We start from the raw sequence: 24,558 nt of genomic DNA, 5'->3' as shown, positions 1-24,558 counted from the left end.
TTCGAAACGACGAACTTTAGCAACGATGCACAGTTAGGGGAGAACACTTCTTGAAATTGTTATGAGGGATCATCTTATTTACTACCGTCGTTCTAAGTAAACAAGATGCATAAACATAATAAACATCACATGCAATTATATAGTTGTGACATGATATGGCCAATATCATATAGCTCCTTCGATCTCCATCTTCGGGGCTCCATGATCATCTTCGTCACCGGCATGACACCATGATCTCCATCATCATGATCTCCATCATTGTGTCTTCTTGAAGTTGTCACGTCATCTATTACTTCTACTACTACAGCTAACAGTTAGCAATAAAGTAAAGTAATTACATGACATTTATGTTGACACGCAGGTCATAAATAAATTAAGACAACTCCTATGGCTCCTGTCGGTTGTCATATTCATCGACATGCAAGTCATGATTCCTATTACAAGAACATGATCAATCTCATACATCACATATATCATTCATCACATCCTTTTGGTCATATCACATCACATAGCATACCCTGCAAAAACAAGTTAGACGTCCTCTAATTGTTGTTTGCATGTTTTACGTGGCTGCTATGGGTTTCTAGCAAGAACGTTTCTTACCTACGCAAAACCACAACGTGATATGCCAATTGCTATTTACCCTTCATAAGGACCCTTTTCATCGAATCCGATCCAACTAAAGTGGGAGAGACAGACACCCGCCAGCCACCTTATGCAACTAGTGCATGTTTGTCGGTGGAACCAGTCTCACGTAAGAGTACGTGTAAGGTCGGTCCGGGCCGCTTCATCCCACGATGCCGCCGAATCAAGATAAGACTAGTAACGGCAAGCATATTGAACAAAATCAACGCCCACAACTACTTTGTGTTCTACTCGTGCATAGAATCCACGCAATAGACCTAGCTCATGATGCCACTGTTGGGGAACGTAGCATAAATTCAAAATTTTCCTATGTGTCACCAAGATCAATCTATGGTGTCATCTAGCAACGAGGGAGGAGTGGATCTACATACCCTTGTAGATCGCGCACGGAAGCGTTCAAGAGAACGGGGTTGATGGAGTCGTACTCGTCGTGATTCAAATCACCGATGATCCTAGCGCCGAACGGACGGCACCTCCGCGTTCAACACACGTACGGAACGGAGACGTCTCCCACGCCTTGATCCAGCAAGGAGGAGGGAGAGGTTGATGGAGATCCAGCAGCACGACGGCGTGGTGGAAGTAGCGGGATTCCAACAGGGCTTCGCCAAGCGCTGCGGGAGGAGGGAGTTGTGTCACGGGAGGGAGAGGGAGGCGCCAGGGCTCAGGTATGTTTGCTCCTCCTTTTCCCCACTATATATAGGGCCAAGGGAGAGGGGGGAGGCGCGGCCAAGGGGGGGAGGAGTCCATCCTCCCCAAGGCACCTCGGAGGTGCCTTCCCCCTTTAGGACTCTCCCCTTTTTCTCTTCTCTTGGCGCATGGGCCTCTAGGGGCTGGTGCCCTTGGCCCATATAGGCCAAGGCGCACCCCCTACAGCCCATGTGGCCCCCGGGGCAGGTGACCCCACCCGGTGGACCCCCGGGACCCTTCCGGTGGTCCCGGTACAATACCGGTGACCCCGAAACTTGTCCCGATGGCCGAAATAGCACTTCCTATATATAATTCTTTACCTCCGGACCATTCCGGAACTCCTCGTGACGTCCGGGATCTCATCCGGGACTCCGAACAACTTTCGTGTTACCGCATACTAATATCTCCATAACCCTAGCGTCACCGAACCTTAAGTGTGTAGACCCTACGGGTTCGGGAGACATGCAGACATGACCGAGACGTTCTCCGGTCAATAACCAACAGCGGGATCTGGATACCCATGTTGGCTCCCACATGTTCCACGATGATCTCATCGGATGAACCACGATGTCAAGGACTTAATCAATCCCGTATACAATTCCCTTTGTCTAGCGGTATTGTACTTGCCCGAGATTCGATCGTCGGTATCCCTATACCTTGTTCAATCTCGTTACCGGCAAGTCTCTTTACTCGTTCCGTAACACATCATCCCGTGATCAACTCCTTGATCACATTGTGCACATTATGATGATGTCCTACCGAGTGGGCCCAGAGATACCTCTCCGTTTACACGGAGTGACAAATCCCAGTCTCGATTCGTGCCAACCCAACAGACACTTTCGGAGATACCTGTAATGTACCTTTATAGACACCCAGTTACGTTGTGACGTTTGGTACACCCAAAGCATTCCTACGGTATCCGGGAGTTGCACAATCTCATGGTCTAAGGAAATGATACTTGACATTAGAAAAGCTATAGCATACAAACTACACGATCTAGTGCTATGCTTAGGATTGGGTCTTGTCCATCACATCATTCTCCTAATGATGTGATCCCGTTATCAACGACATCCAATGTCCATGGTCAGGAAACCGTAACCATCTATTGATCAACGAGCTAGTCAACTAGAGGCTTACTAGGGACATGGTGTTGTCTATGTATCCACACATGTATCTGAGTTTCCTATCAATACAATTATAGCATGGATAATAAACGATTATCATGAACAAGGAAATATAATAATAACTAATTTATTATTGCCTCTAGGGCATATTTCCAACAAAAAGCGTAGGGCAAAAACATACAAAGGGAGGAATCAAGTAAAGGGAATAACATTGCAATCATTACCCAGAATAGAGTTATATTACAAAGATAGCTTGTCGCGGCTCTAACAGATTGTTTTCATAGCATGACAAACAGCGACAAGAAAAGAAGAAATGGGCGGCCTAATCTACGCGATCGCCCTCGATCCTCTTGATCCCGCTCACCTTGTCCACAATGGGTGCGACAAGGGCCTTGAGCGCCTCCAGATCAGCATCCGGCGGCAGGGTCTTGAGGACGTTGGTGAGGTTGAGGCCCGGATTGCAGAAGGCCACCTTCACCAACACTTTCTGAAGAGCTCCCGCGCAGATCTTGCGCGACTCGTCGGCCAGCTACTTTGGGATCCTCTCCCGGAGTCGCTGGAGGGCCGTCGCCACGCCCTTGAAGAACAAGACGAGCTTGGCGCTGGGTTGGAGGTTCTCGTCGAAGGGATACCCGAGATCCTCCATCCCCAGCTGCGCCAACTCCCTGTCAATATCTGCGGCAGCGCTCACGAGGCTCTCCGTCCAGTGCTCCACATTTTCCCTGAAAGCATTCTGGGTGGCGGCAACACTCTCCAGCAGCGCCTTGTCGGCCTTGATCTCTTCTTTCAAGGCCGCCTCCTGCTCCTTGGCGCCGTCCAGCGTCTTGGTCAAAGTGGTCAGCTTCAACTCAAGATCCGCGTTAGAGTCCTTGGCGGCGCTGAGCTCTTTGCTCTTCTCGGCAAGATCGGCCTCCAGCTACACCACCTTCATCTCCAGCTCCTTCTTGGCGGCCTCGGCAACTGCGGCAGCATCCTCTGCTTGCTTAAGGGCTCCGCCGAGTTTTTCCTCGCGCACGGCAAGCTCCTCCTCGTGGGCGTCAAGATTGACCTTCCGCTGCGCCAGCTCGCCCTCCTCCGTGGATAGCTTCACAGCGGCAAGTCGCTGTTGCTCTTCGACTTCAGCCTTCTCGAGGAGGAAGGCCTTCTGCGCTTCGGCGAGCTGCTCCCGCTTCTCCGCCAGGGACCGGAGGGCTTCCTGGTAGAAACCACCCACGATCTCTCCCACGATGCCGCATTCAACGCGTGCCGTTCGGGGAGGGCGCGGTGGATACGGAGAGAGATACGGCGTAACCTAGGCCGCGCGTGCCCGTGCCCTGTTTTGGGCCTGGCCCAACAGCGCTCGGCACCGTGTATGGCCCAGGCCCGGGGGCTCCTGTCGGTGTACTAGAGTAGGGGTACCCTAGTATCCCGAACTTGTGCACGGGCAGTCGCAGCATCCCGCGGCAAGGCTTGCTGGGTGACCGCCAAGGTCCTCCGTGGTTCCTTTGGAGCCATACAAGAACAAAGTATCCAAGTCAAAGAGACAAGACCCCGGCAAGAGGAGCTTGTCGGGAAGGCCAACCAAGGCACCTCAAGACCCCGGCAAGAGGAGCTTGCCGGGAAGGCCAACCAAGGCACCTCAAGGAACTTGCCGCGGCGCGCCACGCGTCCCGGCAAGACCCGGTGAGCGACAAGCTCCCGGACGCGACAAGACAATGACCGCGGCAAGGCGCTTGCCGCGGCAAGCCACTACTCTGTGCCCACGCTCCAGCACATCCACCAACGTGTCGCTCTGGGACCCTTCCAGGCGTACGTGGCGGGAGGCTGTGCAGCCAGCGGCACGCGGTGGCAAGCGGCGCTAACAAGATTGCCATCGTGGCGAGCGGTGGCGCCCCTGACGGTCCCTTTTGCACTGTTTAGGCGACACAGACGGGCATTTAATGCCCTTGTCCCCTGCCGTCAGGGTTAGGTATGATACACTGTAGCAGGTAGCTGTACCTACCGCAGCACCTTTCCATTTTTACCCTTTGTCTCCGTTGCCACCTGTTGGTGACCCCTTGAGCATATAAAAGGAGGCCCATGTGCAATGTAGAGAGGGGGGTTCGGAAAAAACAGAACACTCACGCTCGGTCTCGTTAGCTGCTGGTGTGTACTGTAGCACTCCACGCTCCCGAGCAAGAACTCAATACAAACCACAAAGCAGGAGTAGGGTTTTATGCATTCGTGCGGCCCGAACCTGGGTAAGCTGCTCGTGTGCTTCGCCTTGATCCGCTCTTCGTGCGACCTCCGCCCCCGCCGAATCGAAAGGGACTCGGCCCGCCGGTCCCATAGGTGTTCGTGGATCAGTTCCCCGACAGAGTGCCATTGGTAGGAAAGCAGTACATACTCAGACGGCGTGCCTCTCAAGCCTCAACAAACCACTTTATACAAAGACTCATCTGCTAGTTGCATATGTTTTGGGCCTTTTTGAGTAGGATTTTTAAACCCAAAAATAGAGGAAAACGCCCTATTGTACCCTGCATTATTACAAAACTACGTGAATTTGTATGAAGAATACAGGAATTCTACGAAGAGGTTTAAGTGTATAGAAAACTTCCTCTAAGATATGGTGCAAATGTGTCCTATTGGAAATTTAGTCTTAAGGATTCCTGTCCCGTGAATTAAACAACCACCATAGAATAAATTTATAAGGATCTCAATCCTCTAAAAAATCATACGAAATTACTACACTACCATTTATCTCAACATACAAATATATCATGTAAATGCCATCATCTACACTATTATTAAAAGAGTAAACTTAAACTCTCCTAAAACCACACAGCAAATTGTACACGGGATAACTAGGACCCTTTGATCAAATTAACTTAAACGCATCCCATGGCTTATATTACATGAATAGTCTGCCATCTAGATCAACGACACAGATTGAATGTTCTGCCGAGCAGACGCTGATGTCTGCCAACCATCGCCCTCCGCATCCCTCGATCTCCGTGGCCCCACCCATGACACCCTAATCTACGCAACGATTCCACGATGATTATCCCGCTAATTTCTCTGCTCCAGATCCATCTTCTTCCCGCTCGCACTGCCTCCGCGGACCCCTCCGCCCTGCCCTACCGCCCCCATGCATGCCTGCGCTCCCGCCGTCATCCTACATGCCCAAGCTACCTCCTATAATGGATCCCCAGGTGGGGGGACCTATCCTCCGGTGCCGGAGGGGACGGCGGCCTGAAGAACGACGAGTCGTTGGAGTCGTCTTCGAGGGAGGAGGGGGGGAGGTAGGACGAAGAGCAGCGCGCGTACCTTGTGGTCAATCGGGAGAGCGCGCGCTCTCCCTGCAGAGGAAGAAGTAGTGCACTGGCCGCCTCTGCCATGTGAGAGGTTCTTGCTTCCAGAGGCAAGGAGCTTGTCGGCGTCCAAGTCCTCAAGGAGAGGCGCACTTCACATGCTCGCCGGGCCTCCCCGCCCACCCTATGCACTCCTACACACCACTACTAGCCTGATGTGACCCTCCGCCATGGGCATCAGCGCCTGCCGTGGTAGCTGCAGCAAGCATTTTCTAACCTCTTAAGTGTTTGTTATAATGCCTACAAATAGTTGGAGATTAGGGGTAAAATATATTTTATTGTTGGCTAATGATTGTTTCAGTTTGTTATGTGGGAATTTTGTTATAGCAAAAGTTGAATAGGTGTTCGTCGGCTGCCTGTCATCTCCGGCCGACTGCTAGTCCGCTTCATGAGTACGTTTGCTACAACTTATTCATTAGAATCAATTCCGTTCATGTCTTTGTTGGGTTGAGTGCCCTTTTGCAATGGAATTTATTTTGTGATGAATCAATTTGGCCACATCCTAACAGAACATAAGAATCTGATGAATCGATCTGGCCACATCATTTTACACTTATTGATTGATCTGGGTAATTCGTTTGCAATTTGCTGTGCAAATCAATCTAGCTGATTTTTAGAGTTAATTAAAATAAGTGAAATATAACCTTACGAGGTCTCTTCACTAATTTTAGAGTTGGTTTTTTGATCCAAACAGATTTAGCCTGTATTTGTGAATGGCGTAGGTCTGAAGTGCTTTCAGCCATAGCAACATGCACATACAAGTGCTTGGAAGCAGGCATGTTGATTAATTTCTGGGAGGCTAGCATGCACGAAGAAGCGAGCTCGATAAGCTTTCGGTCGTAGCTCACAAATATATTCTAACAAATTTCTTCTCAGTTGAACTATTTTGTCCTACCACAGATGCCTAATCATCGGAACTATGAGCAAGTAGGTCGGAACTATGAGCAAGTAGGCCATCATTTACAATCTCAATAATTCAGTGATGTTGAAGCTAATCATTCGACTTCACTGCCTTCTCAACATATAGGTATTGTGTGCGGGAGGTCCTCCTCAAAAAGGGTTTTGAGGCAGGATTTGTGCACCGCATCATGCACCTCGTGTGTAGTGGGCACACGGCGGTCACTATCAATGGCACAATGGGCAGTTATTTCCGCAACAAACATGGTCTTCGGCAGGGAGATCTAAGCTCGCCTCTGATTTTCAACTTTGTTGCGGATGCCTTGGCGGCCATGATTAACAAAGCGCGAGCAGTGGGCCACATTAAAGGGCTAATCCCTCACCTAATCCCTGGTGGGGTCATGCATTTGCAATACGCGGATGATACGATGCTCATGTTCGAGCCCGATGACCACAGCATAGCAACGATCAAGCTACTCCTGCTCACGTTCGAGATCTTGTCGGGGTTTAAGATCAATTTCTTGAAGAGCGAAGTGATCACCATTGGGATGGATGATCAAGAAAGCTCCCAGATTGCCAACCTACTTAATTGTAAGCTGGGGAGCTTCCCGATTAAGTACCTTAGTCTCCCGATCTCGACCAAGAAACTAACCATTGCAGAATGGGAGCCTCTTTATGGCACAGTCGCCAACCGGGTGAGCCCTTGGAGGGGCAGATTTATGTCCTCAGTTGCGCGGCTGATCCTAACTAACTCGAGTCTATCCTCCCTCCCACTGTTTACAATGGGAATGTTCCTTCTAGCGGATGGGGTTCACGCTAGACTAGATACACCGCGCTCTCGGTTCTTTTGGGAAGGAACCGGGAACAAACGCAAGTATCACTTAGTGAAATGGGCTGCGGTCTGTAGACCTAAAAAATTTGGTGGCTTGGGTATTACGAACTCTAAGCTCATGAATGTGGCCTTGCTCACTAAGTGGTGGTGGCGCCTTGCCTAAAACGAGTCGGGACTCTGGGCAGACATCCTACGGGCCAAATACTTCCTGGACGAAAATTTGTTCAAGGCAAAAACAATGGCTTGGCCTTTTGGATTGGGATCCAAGCGGTCCGGGCGGCTTTCTCTGTTGGAGCGCAGTTGGTGTCAATGATGGCAAGTCCACACGGTTCTGGCTCAATCGTTGGTGGGGTCAGGAACCGCTATGGCAATCGCATCCGGAGCTATATCAATTGACCACGGACACCAACATTATGGTGGCCGATGCTCTTAGAGTCCATCCGCCTTCGATCTCCTTCATTAGGACACTAGAGACGGCGGAGGCCGCTAGATGGGACAGTTTAGTGGCTGATTTTGTTCGTCGGACACGTAGTAGTGGAGCGTACACTATAACATGGAATCTTACCTCCTCCAAGAAATTCACGGTCAAGTCCCTTTATGACAAACTGACTGAGGGCACAACGCTAGACATAGCTAGGGGGCTATGGAAGGCCGGTATACCTCTCAAAATCAAGATTTTTATGTGGCAAATGTTTCTCAACCGCTTACCAACCTCGGATAATGTGGCCAAACGTAACGGGCCGGCGGATGGAACGTGCACCACTTGTGGCTTAGGAGAAAATGCAAATCATGTGTTCTTCGGGTGTGCGCTAGCTAGATTTGCGTGGAGTGCGGTTAGAGATGCTTTCAAACAAAACTGGAACCCACAGTATAGCCATGACTTGCTTACAATCCTATCGGCAAAGAAGGGCTAATGCAAGGATAGTTTGGAGATGCGTTGGGGCGCTGTTTTGGTTCCTTTGGACGGTTCGGAAACAAAATTATGATTGAACACAAGTTCCCGGCCCACCCTGCTGATATCATCTTCAAATGTCATATTTTCCTTCAGGTTTGGCGCGCCGTTGGGGAAGACGCGTGACACGTATCGCATGAACGAGATTGTGGAGCAGATCAAGATGACTATGGTGAAGGCGCGACAAGGCGGGACGACAGCGGGAGCCTGAGCCTTCTAAGTTGCTATCTACTCCCTCCGTCCGATAATATAAGAACGTTTTTGACACTACACTAGTGTCAAAAATGTTCTTATATTGTGGGACGGAGGGAGTATCTATCTACTTACTGCTCCACTTTTGGGATCTTGAGTTACTTGTTGTTTCATCTTAACTTTATCCTGGGCATGGTGCCCGAAGACTTGTTTGGTTCGGTTTGTAAGACTTAACTATGTGTGGATGCTGCCAGTTGGCTTTATTAATTTAAAGCCGGACGTTTCTAGCGTCTACGTTCCAAAACACATAAGTATTACACCAATTTTAAAATTTAAGTTAGTTGGGTTGATAATTTGGTACTGCAGACAGTCACATAATGACTAAGTATTGCTAATTTTCACAACGAATCAAAGTTAGGTTCATATGTTCTCCGAGAAGCATAGTATATGGCCTTTGGGCATGGGTAGATTTTAAAACATGGCATGGTGATGAAAATGTCTTCTTAGAAAATGAATTTGTAATGAGAAATCATGTTCTATTTTTTTTACAGATCGGTGTTGGAAATGCCCTTATAGCACTAATATGATCGATGCATTCCTTCTTTTTGTACCCGCTTTCATTTCTAATTGTGGCAGTTGTTCGAAATGTAATAGTGGCTTATACAATGTTGGGTTTATTTGGTTTGTAGGAGACCAAAATCTAGGAATTAGAAGTAGTATAGAAATTTAATAGGGTGGCACATTTTATCCTAAGCAATTGTCTTGCTTTGTTCCTATGCAAACAATAAGCTTTCAGTAGATGTGTAGTTTCTTCTAAAAACATAAAAAATGGTTAGTGTTTCTACAAAATTCCTGTACATGATTTTTCAATGGAATTCTTGTTGCTATGTTTTTCCTTGTGAAAATCCTCCAAAACGAACGAGGCCGTAGCTGTAAACTCGAAGATGCACTCTCAGCCGTTGGATCTTCCTGCTCGGACTCCGTTGCCTGACGACGGTGTGAGGCTCTGAGCCTCCGGCGGCTCCCCCGCCGTCCGCCGCCTCGAACGCCGCTTGCCTTCTTTCCGGCCGGCATCGAACGCCTCAAGCAGTACCCTCGCCGCGTTGACGCGCGGCCGACACCTCCCGAGCCCGTGCGCCGCGGTCACAACGCCACCACTGGCCGTCGGCTACCAGCCGCCGCCGCGCGAGCCTCCCCTAGGGTTTCTCCTTCCGGATGCGCGGCCGCGGCTAGCTGGATTCGCCCTCCTCCGCCTAGTACCTCGGAGAGTCGAACCCCAGCAGCCATTTTCTTGACAGGCTAGCCCTCGCTTGTGTGACAGGCTAGCCCTGTATGCGGTAAGTCCTGTAACTAGATTCCCAATTTTCCATGAATGTAAATTGGATGCGATATGGTTATCTACCTGAAATTTCCATTGTTCCATTCTGCGTTAACCCATTCAGATTCAGTTACGAAGCATGTTGGTGCATCACGAAATTGTAATTCTGTATCAGTTTGCTCTGTGAAGAAATTGTAATTCTAATCACTTTGTGTGGTTCAGGCTTGTTTATGTTTTCTAACGATTCCAGGATCAGTCAATGGCTTGGTCTGCCTTCGTGTCGCCTCTTGCTTTGCTCTGCAGGTTGCAACCATGTATGAGCCAGGACTAGTCTTACAGCATCCTTGTGTCGCTGTCAAAATAATTGTCTTTTTCCCTCTTCCAATTTATTATTTGGTTACTGCAATTCTACTGGCCACAATCCATAGCTCAGCCTGCAGACGTTTTCTTCGACAGATATTTGTTTCACTCTTCTACTTTTCTTTACCCTTGCAACGCGTTCAGGGTGAGACAGCCCACCATTGTTTGTTAAGTCAAGTCAATAGTCTAGCATAACTCCAGGCCCATTCCTTTCGGCAGACAAATACTTTAAATGGCATCTACATGCTACGTACAAGATCACCCAAAGCTCCAACCTGAAGTTCTCCCAACTTCCTGGTTCTTCCACATCCTGTAAACTCTAAACATCATGCCCTCATTTTTGTCTCTGCTCTGTATTTTTCTCATCCTTTTCTCCTTCAACACTACATCACTTGAAGCAGCGCAAGAAAACAAGTCCGAGATTGATCGCCAAGCCCTCCTTTGCTTCAAGTCCGGCATCAATTCTTATCCCCTTGGCATCCTAAATTCATGGAGTGATGACTCGCTTAACTTTTGCAGCTGGAAAGGGGTCACTTTGCAGCACAAAATTTCCACCCCGGGTGGTCTCTCTTAACCTCACTTCTGCTCGTCTCCATTGGGAAATTTCTGGATGTGTAGGCAACTTGACGTTTGATACGTCTCCGTTATATCTATTTTTCAAACATTTTTACCCTTGTTTTGGACTCTAACTTGTATGATTTAAACGGAACTAATCCGGACTGACGCTGTTTTCAGCAGAATTGCCATGTTGTTGTTTATGTGCAGAAAACAAATATTCTCCGAATGACCTGAAACTCCACGGAACATCTTAGAAAAAATAATAAAAAATTCTCGCCAAAGATAAAGATCAGGGGGCCCACATCCTTCTCACGAGGGTGGGGAGCGCGCCCCCTACCTCGTGGGCCCCCTGGATGCCCTCCGACGTCAACTCCAACTATATATATTTGCTTTCGAAGAGAAAAAATTAGAGAGAAGAAATCATCACGTTTTACGATACGGAGCCGCCGCCAAGCCCTAAAACCTCCCGGGAGGGCTGATCTGGAGTCCGTTCGGGGCTCCGGAGAGGGGGATTCGTCGCCGTCGTCACCATCAAGCATCCTCTATCACCAATTTCATGATGCTCACCGCCATGCGCGAGTAATTCTATCGTAGGCTTGCTGGACGGTGATGGGTTGGATGAGATTTATCATGTAATCGAGTTAGTTTTGTTAGGGTTTGATCCCTAGTATCCATTATGTTCTGAGATTGATGTTGCTATGACTTTGCTATGCTTAATGCTTGTCACTAGGGCCTGAGTGCCATGATTTCAGATCTGAACCTATTATGTTTTCATGAATATATGTGAGTTCTTGATCCTACCTTGCAAGTCTATAGTCACCTACTATGTGTTATGATCCGGCAACCCCGAAGTGACAATAATCGGGACCACTCCCGGTGATGACCATAGTTTGAGGAGTTCATGTATTCACTATGTGCTAATGCTTTGTTCCGGTTCTCTATTAAAAGGAGGCCTTAATATCCCTTAGTTTCCAATAGGACCCCGCTGCCACGGGAGGATAGGACAAAAGATGCCATGCAAGTTCCTTTCCATAAGCACGTATGACTATATACGGAATACATGCCTACATTACATTGATGAATTGGAGCTAGTTCTGTGTCACCCTATGTTATGACTGTTACATGATAAACCGCATCCGGCATAATTATCCATCACTGATCTGGTGCCTACGAGTTTTCCATATACTGATTCTCGCTTATTTACTTTCCCGCTGCTACTGTTACAATCACTACAAAATACCAAAAACATTACTTTTGCTGTCTTTACTTTTGTTGCCGCTACTACCACTATCATATTACTTTGCTACTAAACACTTTGCTGCAGATACTAAGTTTCCAGGTGTGGTTGAATTGACAACTCAGCTGCTAATACTTGAGAATATTCTTTGCCTCCCCTTGTGTCGAATCAATAAATTTGGGTTGAATACTCTACCCTCGAAAGCTGTTGCGATCCCATATACTTGTGGGTTATCACGACTAATTTCTGGCGCCGTTGCCAGGGAGCATAGCTCTATTCTTTGAGTCACTTGGGATTTATATCTGCTGGACACTATGAAGAACTTGAGAGATCCAAAAACCAAGATCTATCCCTCAACTACGAGGGGAGGTAAGGAACTGCCATCTAGCTCTGCACTTGATTCACCTTCTGTTATGAGTAAGTTTGCGACACCTACACCTGCTTCTACTATTCGTTCTGATATGTCGCATGTTATTGATGATGCCACTTCTGCTATGCATGATACTTATGATGAAACTGCTTCTATGCCTGATATTACTATGCCCCTTGGTGAATTTCTTGATGAACAAATTGCTAGGGCTAGAGAAAAAGAAATTATTGAATCTGAATACGATGATGATACTGATGATGAAAATATGCCTGTTATTCCTGAGGGTTATCTTTTTGATATGGAATCTTCTGCCGCTATTTTAGCTTGTAGAGATAGATATGAGCTTAAGATGTTATTAGTTAAATGGAACAAAGAATCACTTAGAGATAAAATGAAACCCGGCCCTGCTTTTGCAACTTCACCTATTTGTGTTCCTAATAAGGATTATGAATTCTCTGTTGATCCTAATATAATTACTTTGGTTGAATCTGATCCGTTTTATGGCTATGAATCTGAAACTGTTGTGGCACATCTTACTAAGTTAAATAATATAGCTGCCCTGTTCACTAATGATGAGAGATCGCGTTACTTTTATATACTCAAAACATTTCCTTTCTCATTAAAGGGTGATGCTAAGATATGGTTTAATTCTCTTGATCCTGGTTGTGCGCGTAGTCCCCAGGATATGATTTATTACTTCTCTACTAAATATTTCCCTGCTCATAAGAACAAGCTGCTTTGAGGGAAATATACAACTTCGTGCAAATTAAAGAAGCGAGTCTCCCACAAGCTTGGGGGAGGCTTCTCAAGTTACTTAATGCTTTGCCTGATCATCCTCTTAAGAAACCCGAAATACTTGATATCTTTTATAATGGACTAACCGATACTTTCAGAGATTACCTGGATAGTTGTACTGGTTCTCTTTTCAGGGAAAGAACACCGGATGAAGCTGAAATTTTATTGAATAATATGTTGACAAATGAAAATAATTGGGCACCTCCTGAGCCAGCTCCTGAGCCAACTCCTGCTCCAATTACTGAGCCTATTCTTAAACCAACTCCGAAGAAGAGAGGTGTTCTATTCCTCAGTCCCGAAGATATGCAAGAGGCAAAGAAATCTATGAAAGAAAAAGGTATTAAAGCTGAAGACGTTAAGAATTTACCTCCTATTGAAGAAATACATGGTCTTAATTCACCGCCTGTTGAAGAAACATATGATCTTAATTCTTTATTTATTGAAGAACCTCCTGATCCCGATATCCCGACACAGGTAGTAAAGGTAAATTCTCTCTATAGATATGATAAAGCTGAAGTCCCTCCTACTAAAATTGCTAGTCAGTGCTTGGATGAGTTTGATAACTTTATGTTTAAGCAAGACGACTTCAATGCTTATTTTGGTAGACAATTAAAAGAAAATGCTTATATGATTAGACGCTTGGGTGATTATATGGCTAATATTAAAGGTGAACTTAAACTTGTTAGCAAACATGCTTCTATGGTTACCACTCAAGTAGAACAAGTACTTAAGGCTCAAAAAGAAGTGCCTGATGAAATGAATAGTAAGAAAAATGATTATGCTGTTAGAATGGCTACTAGAACTGGTAGAATGACTCAGGAACCTTTGTATCCTGAAGGCCACCCTAAGAGAATCGAGCAAGATTCTCAAAGAAATAATATTGATGTTCCTAGTTCTTCTAAAAAGAAGAAGAAGAAAAATGATAGAACTGTGCAAACTTCTAGTGAACCTATTGCTGAACCACCTGATAATCCAAATGATATTTCTATGTCTGATGCTGAAACACAATCTGGTAATGAACATGAACCTAGTGAAAATATTAATGATGATGTTCATGATGATGCTCAACCTAGTAATGATAATGATGTAGAAGTTGAACCTGTTGTTGATCTTGATAACCCACAATCAAAGAATCAACGTTATGATAAAATAGACTTTGTTGCTAGGAAACATGGTAAAGAAAGGGAACCTTGGGTTCAGAAACCCATACCTTTTCCTCCGAAATCATCCAAGAAAAAGGATGATGAGGATTTTGAGCGCTTTGCTGAAATGATTAGGCCTATCTTTTTGCGTATGCGATTAACTGATATGCTTAAAACAAATCCTTATGCTAAATATATGAAGGATATCATTACTAATAAAAGAAAGATACCGGAAGCTGAGATTTCCACCATGCTTGCTAATTATACTTTTAAGCGTGGAATACCAAAGAAACTTGGAGATCCCGGAGTACCTACTATACCTTGCTCCATTCAAAGAAATTATATTAAAACTGCTTTATGTGATCTTGGAGCCGGTGTTAGTGTTATGCCTCTCTCTTTATATTGTAGACTTGACTTGAATAAGTTGACACCTACTGAAATATCTTTGCAAATGGCTGATAAATCAACTGCTATACCTGTCGGTATTTGTGAGGATGTGCCTGTTGTGGTCGCAAACGTTACTATTTTAACAGACTTTGTTATTCTTGATATTCCCGAGGATGATAGTATGTCTATTATTCTTGGAAGACCTTTTCTTAATACTGCAGGGGCTGTTATTGATTGCAACAAAGGCAATGTCACTTTTCATGTTAATGGTAATGAGCATACAGTACACTTTCCGAGGAAACAACCTCAAGTTCATAGTATCAACTCCATTGGAAAAATTTCATCGATTACAATTGGAGGTTTTGAATTTCCTCTTCCTACTGTCAAGAGGAAATATGATATCCTTATTATTGGGGATGTGCATATCCCTGTTGAGGTAACTTAGTGTTATTCAAAATTTCTCCGGTTTTATGATTATCGGAATGAGTTTGTTAACAAGACTTGATCAACCTTGTTAGTGGATTCTTTTTGATGAGCATGAGATAGATGAAACTAGAAGCACAACCTTCTGTACCCCACTTTTACTTTCTGTTATTTATATTAAATAAAGTAAGAATAGTATTTTTCTGTCTGTTTCCTGACTTATCCATGCAATATAAAAATATCCCGAAAATAAAAGTCCTCAGAATGACATGCCAATTTAATATGATTTTTTCGGGAATATTTGAGGATTTACTGTGCAAAAATTACCGCGGGAGGAGCTCCCACCTGGCCACGAGGGTGGTGGGCGCGCCCCCCTGCCTCGTGGGCCCACGGTGGCCCTCCTCCACTTATCCCAGCACCCATCTTCTTCCTCTGTCTCACACAAATCCGAAAAACCAACTCAAGCACGAGTTCCAGCCACTTTTGCTGTGATTTTCGATTTCCTTGCTCAAAGCACCTCTCGCAAAACTGCTTGGGGAGATTGTTCCTTGGTATGTGACTCCTCCATTGGTCCAATTAGCTTTTGTTCTAGTTCTTTATTCTTTGCAAATTTGTGCTGCATAGGTGACCATGTTCTTGAGCTTACATGTCAAATTTATATGGTTCCAAGTAGTTCTAATGCTTGATATAGGCCCTAGGCACTTGTAGGAGTAGTTGCTATCAATATTATTGAGTTTGGTTCACTTTTGTTTGAAGTTACTAAAAATTTCAGATTATTTCAGAAAAATAATGAGGAGATTTTTGAGGGGCTCATTGAGCCAAAGCTCAAAGGAAAAGGCACCGAAGGCTAAGTATAATTTTCCGCGCACCGTGGAGATTCGGGCGTGTAAATGGCCTTCTGATGATTTCTTGAGAGCAGCCGGTATCTATGAAGATTTTCATGAATTGGCTCACAATGCAGGCCTCACCGCTTTCCTCCACGACCAATGCGATCAGTATCTCGTACTCACAAATACTTTTGTGCAAAACTTTCATTTTCATTCTAGGAACTCACCACCCACGGTGGAGTTTTATGATTTCTGTCGAATTTGTTTAGTCCCTTTTGAGGGCAAGACAGAAGAACCACATCATGATGATGTGGCTGGGTTTATTGATACTATCACTGTAGGAGAAACTAGGAAGGTTTCCGATGCACGAATCACTAGCATACATTTTCCTGTGTTACGCTATTTTGCTTTATTTGCTAGTCGTTGTTTAATTGGACGCGGAAACTGTGGAAACCTTAGTATCCCTGATATAATTATTCTGCACCACGATTTATACAGTGATAACACTTTTAGTATGGGCGGTATTATTGCTAGACGATTAAGTATGAACCGTACTAAGGGTCCCATCTTTGGAGGCATCTATGCTACACGCCTAGCCGCACATTTTAACATACCTATTAGGCATGCTGAGAAGGAAGAAAAGGTGCTGCCCCGTGTTTATATAGATCATAAAAGTATGGTGGCACACGATTTTATTGTTAAGAATAGGGCAGGAGAGCTTAAATATCAACTGTTCTTTAACAAACATCATCCTGAGACTATTATCCTGCCTGCTCCTTCTTTGTTTGATTTGACTGTAGGCACGTACCTTGTTCCGTTGACGGTTATTCACGCCTACCAGAACCCTGCACCAGCCGAGGAGTCAGAACCGGAACCACAATTTGATCCTTCACGGCAGTCTAACTATCAGTGGGATCCGGAGATGATTGCCAGCCAGTGGCAATCAGAGCCTTCTTCTTCCTTGTCACAGTACGACCCCAACAACTATTATTATGGATATCCGCTAGGCCAGCCGTGGCCATAGACCAACTTAGGCCAAAAGCCTAAGCTTGGGGGAGTACGTATTTCTCACCGACATTACATTTATGTTCACACACACTCATTACTAGATGTCGGTGCTCATACGTTTTCTCTGTAATATCCATGCTAGTTTATTTTCTTTTTCCTGCTTTCTTCTTGTGTGTTTGTTAAACCTTAAGAAAAACAAAAAAAATAGTAGTAGTTTATTTTTCTGCTGTGGTAGTAATAATTAAAAAGAAAACCCAAAAATATTTCCCGTTCTTCTTTTTGCTTGTTAGGAGCTTTCCTGTATAAATAGTTCTATTTCTTTTCTTTTCTTTGGGGGGTCAGTAGGAGAAGACCATAATTAAATTGTTGAAGTGGCTCTTATATGCATTATTGTTGATTTAACCAAGAGCCCATATTGCCTTGTCTTCTCTTGTTTATTGAATGCTCGCAGATTCCAGCTTAGTCCAATGCACGTACACTCTTGTTATTATTCACACCGTTCGGTCGTGCAAGTGAAAGGCAATTATGATGATATATGATGGGCTAACTAAGATGAGAAAAGCTGGTATGAACTCGACCTCTTTTGCTTTTGTAAATATGATGAGTCCCTCGTTCTTGATTCAGCTTATTATGAATAAACATGTTTGCAATGACAATTAGAGATCATAGTTGCTTGTGCCATGCTTGATTAGCTATGAGTTATAATGATTTACCTTGTGTGCCAACATGCTATTGAGATGATTATGATGTGGTATGATGGGGTGGTATCCTCCTTTGAATGATTTAAGTGACTTGACTTGGCACATGTTCACGCATGTAGTTGAAACAAAATCAATATAGCCTTCACGATATTTATGTTCATGGTGGATTATATCCTGCTCATGCTTGCATCCAATGTTTATTAATTTTAATGCATGTACATGGTTGTTGTCGCTCTCTAGTTGGTCGCTTCCCAGTCTTTTGCTAGCCTTCACTTGTACTAAGCGGGAATACTGCTTGTGCATCCAATCCCTTAAACCCCAAAGTTATTCCAGATGAGTCCACCATACCTTCCTATATATGGTATCTACCTGCCGTTCCAAGTAAATTTGTATGTGCCAAACTCTAAACCTTCAAATAAACATTCTGTTTTGTATGCTCGAATAGCTCATGTATCAACCAAGGCTGTCCTTATCTTATAGGCGGGTTATTCTCAAGAGGAGTGGACTCCGCTCCTCACTCACGAGATAAATGGCTGGTCACCGGGATGCCCAGTCCCATGCTTTACGCAAACTAAATCAAAATTAATTGCAAACAAAACGCCCCCTGGGACCTGATGTATGTTGGAGACACTCGTTGTTTTGAGTAAGCCATGGATTGATGCTTGTTGGTGGAGGGGGAGTATAAACTTTACCATTCTGTTTGGGAACCGCCTATAATGTGTTTAGCATGGAAGATATCGCCATCTCTTAGTTGTCACGTTGACAATGAAAGTATACCGCTCAAAATACAATTTATCTCTATTTCAAAACCAAGCTCTGGCACCTCTACAAATCCCTGATTCTCTCTGCGAAGGGCCTATCCATTTACTTTTATGTCGAGTCATCACCCTCTTATTAAAAAGCACTAGCTGGAGAGCACAGCCGTCATTTGCATTCATCACTGTTAATTTATATTGGGTACGACTATGATTGGATCTCTCTTACCATGAATTACAATGTCTAGTCAGTCCTTGATCTTTAAAGGTGCTCTGCATTTATGTTTTGCGGTCTCAGAAAGGGCTAGCGAGATACCATCTTATTATATCATATTATGATTGTTTCGAGAAAGTGTTGTCATCCGAGATTTATTATTATGACTTGCTAGTTGATTATGCTATTGATATGAGTAATTATGAGACCTGAGAATTATTGCAAATGTGGTTAGTTATGATTTATGCTGAAAACTTGAATGCTGGCTTGACATAGTTACAACAAGAAGAGCAAACAGAGTTTGTAAAAGTTCTTTTCTTTCTTTCAGTTTTTCAACTGAATTGCTTGAGGACAAGCAAGGGTTTAAACTTGGGGGAGTTGATACGTCTCCGTCGTATCTACTTTTCCAAACACTTTTGCCCTTGTTTTGGACTCTAACTTGTATGATTTGAATGGAACTAACCCGAACTGACGCTGTTCTCAGCAGAATTGTCATGGTGTTGTTTTATGTGCAGAAAACAAATATTCTCGGAATGACCTGAAACTCCACGGAACATCTTAGAAAAAATAATAAAAAATCCTCGCCAAAGATGAAGACCAGGGGGCCCACATCCTTCTCACGAGGGTGGGCGGCGCGCCCCCTACCTCATGGGCCCCCTGGATGCCCTCCGACGCAAACTCCAACTCTATATATTTGCTTTCGGAGAGAAAAAAATTAGAGAGAAGAAATCATCGCGTTTTATGATACAGAGCCACCGCCAAGCCCTAAAACCTCCCGGGAGGGCTGATCTGGAGTCCGTTCGGGGCTCCGGAGAGGGGGATTCGTCGCCGTCGTCATCATCAACCATCCTCCATCACCAATTTCATGATGCTCACCGCCGTGCGTGAGTAATTCCATCGTAGGCTTGCTGGACGGTGATGGGTTGGATGAGATTTATCATGTAATCGAGTTAGTTTTGTTAGGGTTTGATCCCTAGTATCCATTATGTTCTGAGATTGATGTTGCTATGACTTTGCTATGCTTAATGCTTGTCACTAGGGCCTGAGTGCCATGATTTCAGATCTGAACCTATTATGTTTTCATGAATATATGTGAGTTCTTGATCCTACCTTGCAAGTCTATAGTCACCTACTATGTGTTATGATCCGGCAACCCCGAAGTGACAATAATCGGGACCACTCCCGGTGATGACCATAGTTTGAGGAGTTCATGTATTCACTATGTGCTAATGCTTTGTTCCAGTTCTCTATTAAAAGGAGGCCTTAATATCCCTTAGTTTCCAATAGGACCCCGCTGCCACGGGAGGGTAGGACAAAAGATGTCATGCAAGTTCCTTTCCATAAGCACGTATGACTATATACGGAATACATGCCTACATTACATTGATGAATTGGAGCTAGTTCTGTGTCACCCTATGTTATGACTGTTACATGATAAACCGCATCCGGCATAATTATCCATCACTGATCTGGTGCCTACGAGTTTTCCATATACTGGTTCTCGCTTATTTACTTTCCCGCTGCTACTGTTACAATCACTACAAAATACCAAAAACATTACTTTTGCTGTCTTTACTTTTGTTGCCGCTACTACCACTATCATATTACTTTGCTACTAAACACTTTGTTGTAGAGACTAAGTTTCCAGGTGTGGTTGAATTGACAACTCACCTGCTAATACTTGAGAATATTTTTTGGCTCCCCTTGTGTCGAATCAATAAATTTGGGTTGAATACTCTACCCTCGAAAGCTGTTGCGATCCCCTATACATGTGGGTTATCAACGTTTCTGTCATCGATGAACCTTGCCAATAATGATCTGTCAGGAACCATCCCTGAAGAGTTGGGTAAGCTCCCAAACCTCCATACGATGAATCTTGCCAATAATAGTCTGACCGGTGGTATCCCTCTCTCATTGACCAATTGTTCCTCACTCAGCACACTTATACTGTCTCGTAATAACCTCTCCGGAGTGATCCCCTCTCCTTTGTTTGATAATTCATCTAAGCTTTCTATGGTTGATCTCTAGATGAATTCTTTCACCGGTCTAATACCACACTTCCGTAATGTAACATCACTCAAATTTCTTTGCCTGACAGAGAACTTCCTCTCTGGAAGCATACCTCCTTCAATAGGAAATGTTTCTTCCCTAATATCTATATTGCTCGGCCAAAATAAGGTATCAGGATTAATTCAAGAAACTATAGGTCACACTACAAAACTACTTGAGCTTGACCTAAGTTTCAACAGTTTATCAGGTAATGTCTCTGTTTCTCTTTATAACATGTCATCACTCAAAAACTTTAGTGTTGGCAGCAATGTCCTTGTTGGATAGTTACCATCTAACATTGGTTACTCGCTACCAAACCTCCAGTCCCTAATCCTGGGAAGCAACAGTCTGGAGGGCCTGATCCCTGCTTCACTAGCCAACATGTTAAATCTTCAAATACTTGATCTTTCAAACAACTCATTACATGGCTCTGTGCCATCTCTTGGTTCGTAGGCAAACTTGCGTCAGTTAGTTTTAGGGGGGAACTTGCTAGAAGCACATGATTGGTCATTTCTTACATCTCTGGCCAGTTGCACCCAGCTGACAAAGTTGTCCTTGGAAGGGAATGCTCTGAATGGCAGCTTACCTATAGCAGTTGTTAATCTTTCCACAGCGCTAGAAGGTTTATCACTTGCGTCAAACCAAATTTCGGGCTCCATACCTGTTGAGATTAGCAATCTTGTTAATCTCACTTTGCTTAGGATGGAAAACTTTCTTTCTAGAAGCATACCTTCTACCATTGGGAAACTGCAATACCTATATATCCTAAGTCTATCAAACAATAAATTATCAGGTCTGACCCCTCCCTCGGTTGGTGACGTTACTCAACTAGGAAAGCTTTATCTTGGTGATAACAAGTTGACTGGTAACATACCTGGTAGTTTAGGTCAGTGCAAGGGACTTCTTGAACTCAACTTGTCTCGAAACAATCTCAATGGGACAATACCAGTCGAACTCTTTGCTAACCCTCCATTTTCCTTCGGTCTGGACTTCTCACACAACAATCTCACTGGGAGACTGCCATTGGAACTTGGTACACATGGTGCTGGTGATGGTCCAACATCCCTTCACATGGAAGGAAACAAGTTTCATGGACAAATTCCAGCAGAATGGCAGTTAGCATCAACTCGATCTATCCTACAACAACTTGGAAGGGGGAATTCCTAGAAGTGGGATCTTTGGGAATTCTGCCGCAATAGTTTTGGATGGAAACAAGGGACTCTGTTCAAATTCCCCGAGTCTAGCATTGCCAATTTGTCCTGGCATCTCATCTTCAGCAACTAAAACAAAGCACCGTCTGTCCTTGCTGGCAACCTTGCTGCTAATTGTACTACCATCACTTACTATTTCTTTCCTAGTATTGTCATGGCTTCTGTTCACTCTTTGGGAGAGAGGGGTACTGTCCATTCTTTGGAAGAAAGTGGTTTTATCATTTTCACCATCGGATGTTTTGTCAAAGATGTTTCGCTTTTTTGCCCATCTCAAGCAAAGAGAAGTGCATACATTTTCGTCCAATGAGGAGAAGCTATAAAGAGTGTCATACCTTGACATCCTTCAAGCTACTGATTGGTTTTCACCAAACCACAAAATAAGCTCAACCTGCACTGGATCAGTCTATGTTGGGAGGTTCAAGTTTGAGAATGATTTAGTGGCTATCAAAGTATTCAACTTGAATGAACCTGGTGCCAATGAAAGTTTCTTTGCCGAGTGCCAAGTGCTACGGAGCACACGCCATCGAAACATTCTCAAGTGTGTGACCTCATGCTCGACGTTGGACACAGAAAGCAATGAGTTCAAAGCACTAGTCTACCAGTTCATGGCTAATGGCAGCCTTGAAAGATGGCTTCACCCTAAGCAACACAATGGCACACCAAGTAGAACCCTAAGCTTAGGGATGAGGATATGCATAGCCGTGGATGTGGCCTCTGCTCTCGATTATCTTCACAACGAACCGACGCCATCTTTGATGCATTGTGATTTGAAGCCAAGCAACATTCTTTTAGATTATGATATGACTGCACGTATTGGCGACTTCGGTTCATCAAAGTTTCTGTCGCCAGTTTGGGTAGTCTGAAACACTTGATCAGTTTCCGAGGAACAATTGGATACATGGCACCTAGTAAGTTTATTTTTCATTAATGCACTTATCCATGGTTTATCTTGTATGTAAGTACATCATGTTGCTTTTGCAGAGTACGGAATGGGTTGCCAGATCTCAGTAGGAGGTGATGTCTACAGTTTCGGAGTGATTCTACTGGAGTTGCTTACTGGTAAATGACCAACCGATGATATGTTTGTGGATGGGCTTAGCCTTTGTAAGTTTTGTGAATCCATGTTCCGAGACAGAGTTGCAGAGATTCTAGATCCTCATATGGCGCATGAGGAGCATCAGTCGAAGAAGTGGACGCGGAAGCATGGATGCAACGATCTATTGTCCTGCTGGTTGCCCTAGGGCTGTCATGTACCGCGGATTCTCCGAAGAATAGGCCTGGAATGAAGGATGTTTATGCAAAACTATCTTCTATCAGAAGCTCTTTTCTGGAACGCCGTCATGATTGATGAATATATCAATTATGTTAGGGCGTACTAAATCGTCATTGTTAAGAATGTATTTTTGTAATTACCAGAGTGTGTTTGCATCATGTACCCTATCTATTTGACGAAACTAAAACATATAGCAAGTGTCCGTCTCCCATTGTAGAGGAGGAAGCTGGTGTTGCACATCACCTGCTTGCTGTAATGCGCTGCTCATATTCTTGTTAGAATTCAAGAAAGGACCTGCTTAAAGCTTCGCCACTTTCTCTTTTCCTTCCTCTCGTTGGTCATCAAGGCCGGGCCGGAGGAGGTGCACACCTGGAGCAGCGGAGGAGCGGAGCCGCCTAAGTGCAGCTGCCCCGAATCGAGGTACTACTTTGACATCCTTGCCTCTTCTAGCTTGTTTTGCAGCTATACATGGTCTCAAGTCTCAACCAAACATTCAGCACCTGTTTGCTCTTCCCGTCTTGCATCAAGCTACGTGGAGGGGGCTGTTGTTGCACATCACATGTTTGTTCTAATGCCCTGGGCATGTTCTTGTCAAAACCAAGGATTGTTGCTTAACAACGTCCAGTACTTCTTGTTAACATTAGCGCCTTCTGTCATTCCCGCGACCAGTTTGTTTCTTTCCATCGGTCAAGAGATCAATGGGAGATTTACTCCCTCTGGTGTTGTTGTCGCTGCCCATCACGTGTTTGTTTCAATGCCCTGCCCTTGTTCTTGGTAAAAATTAAGGATAGTTAGTTGCTTAACAACGTCTAGTACTTCTTGCTAAGTGTTTACATTAGTTTGGTCAAGAGATGGAAGATAGACTGGATGTCTGAATCCAACTTCTGTGGACCTCTGTCTACATAACTAAAAGCGTTCAGTAGAGTTATGTGGCCGGGTAACTCTTGAGTCTTGACCGATCTGCAGTAAACGTGTATCAGGCCCTCAACTGAACCGAAAATGGGTTTGGCAGTAGCGCATCATAATGTAGGCAAAGTACTAAGTGCTGATGTACCAGCTTCATGAATCAGTCTCTGCACGCCTTTTTCTCTCCGCTTTTTTGTCGAGTCGCCGTCTCATTTCTCATCCACTTTTTGTTCTGCCACTAAGGAGTGTTGGTCTGTGACGCGTGACGAAGATTACATGCAAGTCAACACCAAGTCAAGTATAGGTCCCAGAAAAGAAAACACCCGGTCAACTAGTCAGGTGTGCAAGTCTACTTAGGGCGACACA

At 44.6% G+C, this 24,558-nt stretch overlaps 1 pseudogene; it reads left to right on the top strand.

The window, feature by feature from the left end:
- Positions 1-9,602: 9,602 nt before the first annotated feature.
- On the top strand, positions 9,603-23,361 carry LOC125534853 (uncharacterized; annotated as a pseudogene).
- Positions 23,362-24,558: the final 1,197 nt, after the last annotated feature.

Source organism: Triticum urartu, chromosome 2A, assembly GCF_056163025.1.
Source record: "Triticum urartu cultivar PI428250 chromosome 2A, HENAU_Tu73, whole genome shotgun sequence".
In the NCBI taxonomy this organism is placed as follows: domain Eukaryota; kingdom Viridiplantae; phylum Streptophyta; class Magnoliopsida; order Poales; family Poaceae; genus Triticum; species Triticum urartu.
Note: the sequence above shows the minus strand (reverse complement) of the source record. Positions and strands in the feature narration are given on the sequence as shown.